This window comes from Rhinopithecus roxellana, chromosome 4, assembly GCF_007565055.1.
Source record: "Rhinopithecus roxellana isolate Shanxi Qingling chromosome 4, ASM756505v1, whole genome shotgun sequence".
Lineage (NCBI taxonomy): Eukaryota > Metazoa > Chordata > Mammalia > Primates > Cercopithecidae > Rhinopithecus > Rhinopithecus roxellana.
Genome location: NC_044552.1, coordinates 83,438,134 through 83,442,304, shown reverse-complemented (window position 1 = coordinate 83,442,304; position 4,171 = coordinate 83,438,134).

Sequence of the window (4,171 nt, the reverse complement as noted above, 5' to 3'; positions counted from 1 at the left end):
GAAGTTTGATGGAATGTGTAAATGATCAGAATATGGTAGAGCCAGAAGGTAGAATCAAGCATATAGTGAGCCCTATTTTATGGAAGGATTAGAAGGAAGTTGACCTGTGTTGTGAGTGGTGGTGTCTACAGATTTTTAAAAATATTTTCCTGAATTTTCCAAATTTTAAGTAGTGAACAGATATCACTTTTATGACTAGAAGGAGATTATTAACAAAATAACTATGCAAATATAAAGAAGTATAGAACATTTACAAAGTAACCTGTAATCCTCTTTCCCTCCTGATCCCTGTACCAACTAAAACATGTAAGTATTTACAGAAGGAGATTTATGCCTTTCTGATTAACCTCATAGAATCAACTCTACCATACACTGAAAAGAAAGCCTCTGACAGCAAAAAATAACTTGGTCCCCAGCATGTCTTCATCTAACCTGCCAAAGACAATTCTGTGGCTCTTTAAGCACGTTTAATTAAAAACTAAAATGAAATAGTCATGTAATACCTTTTCATCCTTCATGAAAACTTACTCTGTTTTTTAAGGGAAAGAGTAATAAAGGAGTAATATGAGACAAATGGGTGTACATTAGTTAATAGTCTTCATTCTTATTTACAAGCAATCATGTTAATGCCCTTTCTAGGGAAGAAAAAAAAAAAAGACGCAGTGACCTTCATTGAAGTTCATGCACTAACCAACACTAAGCTATTTTAAAATGCCCTGAAAAAATGCTTCAGGGTTATGGGGTTAACACAATACAAACCGCTGCCCACCTTTCTGTTGTTTTCCTACCCCAGAATCTTCCTAAGAGACCACAAGTTTTACACTGGGATGGTGGGGAGAAGGACATCGCCCTGTGTATTCGCATTATTTCCCAGAACTGCCTTTCTAATAACTCAAGATTCTGAAGGGCACATAAAACATTGTAATAAGTGCATTTTGTGTTTTCATTTATTTCTTGGGAGAATAGCAGTCACTATTAATATATGTTCTTGACAGATCATTGGATTCACATTCCCAACAGTTTCAAATAACTAGCTAAAATATTCTTTCAAGGATTTTTTTCTTAAAAAAAAGCCACTCTTAGCTAACTTGAAGAAGCACATCTATTTTCTGAGTCTTACTGTTCCAATTTTGTTTTCTCAAACACTGTGAACCACTTTTAATTTGTAAATATTATCTTATTTACAAAGCATATACTAGAAATAGTTCTATTTGAGGATAGGGAAATAAAATTTCCATTTTCCATTGCTTAAAAGAAAGTATATAAATAAGGGTTCTTTTCTTTTTCTTTCTTTTTTTTTAAGTTTTGAAGTTGCTGGTACTATGTCATTTCTCCATTAAAAAGTAAGCACCTAAAGCAAGGTTTCTCCACCTGTATCCTATTGATATTTTAGAGTGGATAATTCTTTGCATTGGAGGGCTGTCCTGTGCATTGTAGGATGTACAGTAGCATCTCTGGCCTCTACCCACCAGATGCCAGTAGCACTCTCTTTCCCTCAGGGGAAGGTCACAACCATAAATGTCCTCCAAACATTACCGAATGTTCCCTGGGGGCAAAATCTTCCTGGTTGAGAACTTTGTTCTAAATTACACCACTCAACAAGTGCCATATGTATATCACTTATCTTCTTTACTTACTGTAAAGTCCTCAAAAGTGAAAATTCGGCCAGGTGCAGTGGCTCATGCCTGTAATCTCAGCACTTTGGGAAGCCGAGGTGGGTGGATCACCTGAGGTCAGCAGTTCAAGACCAGCCTGGCCAAGATGGTGAAACCCCATCTCTATGAAAAATACAGAAATTACCTGGGCATGATGGCAGGTGCCTGTAATCCCAGCTGCTCGAGAGGCTGAGATGGGAGAATCGCTTGAACCCAGGAGATGGTGGTTGCAGTGAGCCAAGATCACGCCACTGCACTCCAGCCTGGGAGGCTGAGCAAGCCTCCATCTCAAAATAAATAAATAAATAAAAAATAAATTAAAAAAAAGAAAGAAAAGAAAAACGAAAAGAAAAACAACAACAACAAAAAAGGAAAGTGAAAATTCCTGTCTTTCAAAATTTGGGACTACTTGTTTTTATATTATTTACTAGTCCTTCAATATTCTGCCGAGAATGAGCTAATAACTAAGATTTTATACATCCTTCAAAGAAAAATAAACAGTTGACCAAAAACCTATAATTTAGATGTTAGAGGTGTTACACTAAAATTTCATTTTGTCTCTTTACATTAATTCCTTGTTTTCACTTGGTCATGAAAATAAATTATTTTGTCACAGTGAATATTCAAACTTTTCATTCAAAAGTCCAACTAGAGAGATTTTCAATATAAAATAAATAATATAATTAATATAAGCCATTCACTTCTTTTTTTATTTATATACTATATAATAACTAAGGTAGCAATGGAGAGTGAGGGTTTATTAATTATATACCTTTTAAAGGGCTTTTAAAAGGATTTTAATTATAATAAATTTATTGGAAACAATTAAAAAATACAGAAAAGTGCATAGGTTAATACTTAGGTCTTGATCTTTCAAGATTTTATTCTACTTATATAAATATATAGGATATATCCTTAACAGATCACAATTTATTATACTGCCCTATACAAATCAAACATAATGTTTGTTGGATGATATATTAAGGGCAAAATTTGCAATGATAGATATACTTAACTTTATTGAACAACTAGCTTTTACAGCAGTAAGTACATGATGTTGGCTTCTTTATACGTCGTTCTACTTTTCAGCAGCAATCTCAACATATTGAAATTTGTCTTTCTGTTTCTCTCACAGGCTTAAATATATAATTAAGTTTTTTGCTCTTTGTTTTTATTCTATGCTATATGTCATCTAGATACAGATCCAAAGACCTGATAATTTTTCTGAGAAGGAGGTTTCTTTTTCTTTTTTCCAGGGGAAGTAAGGGAGGGGCTTATGTTTTCATATTCACCTTTTACTTTCATTTACTCTACTTGATTCCATTGAAACAAAACCAAACAAACAAATAACTACCCATACCTCCCCACTACAAAAACCACAGACAAGATCATTTATGTGTTTAGAAGATTTTATAAATTCTTATACACCAGTAACAGACAAACAGAGAGCCAAATCATGAATGAACTTCCATTCACAATTGCTTCAAAGAGAATAAAATACCTAGGAATCCAACTTACAAGGGATGTAAAGGACCTCTTCAAGGAGAACTACAAACCACTGCTCAGTGAAATCAAAGAGGACACAAACAAATGGAAGAACATACCATGCTCATGGATAGGAAGAATCAATATCGTGAAAATGGCCATACTGCCCAAGGTTATTTATAGATTCAATGCCATCCCCATCAAGCTACCAATGAGTTTCTTCACAGAATTGGAAAAAACTGCTTTAAAGTTCATATGGAACCAAAAAAGAGCCCGCATTGCCAAGACAATCCTAAGTCGAAAGGAAAAAGCTGGAGGCATCACGCTACCTGACTTCAAACTATACTACAAGGCTACAGTAACCAAAACAGCATGGTACTGGTACCAAAACAGAGATATAGACCAATGGAACAGAACAGAGTCCTCAGAAATGATACCACACATCTACAGCCATCTGATCTTTGACAAACCTGAGAGAAACAAGAAATGGGGAAAGGATTCCCTATTTAATAAATGGTGCTGGGAAAATTGGCTAGCCATAAGTAGAAAGCTGAAACTGGATCCTTTCCTTACTCCTTATATGAAAATTAATTCAAGATGGATTAGAGACTTAAATGTTAGATCTAATACCATAAAAACCCTAGAAGAAAACCTAGGTAGTACCATTCAGGACATAGGCATGGGCAAGGACTTCATGTCTAAAACACCAAAAGCAATGGCAGCAAAAGCCAAAATTGACACATGGGATCTGATTAAACTAAAGAGCTTCTGCACAGCAAAAGAAACTACCATCAGAGTGAACAGGCAACCTACAGAATGGGAGAAAATTTTTGCAATCTACTCATCTGACAAAGGGCTAATATCCAGAACCCACAAAGAACTCAAACAAATTTACAAGAAAAAAACAAACAAACCCATCAAAAAGTGGGCAAAGGATATGAACAGACATTTCTCAAAAGAAGACATTCATACAGCCAACAGACACATGAAAAAATGCTCATCATCACTGGCCATCAGAGAAATGCAAATCA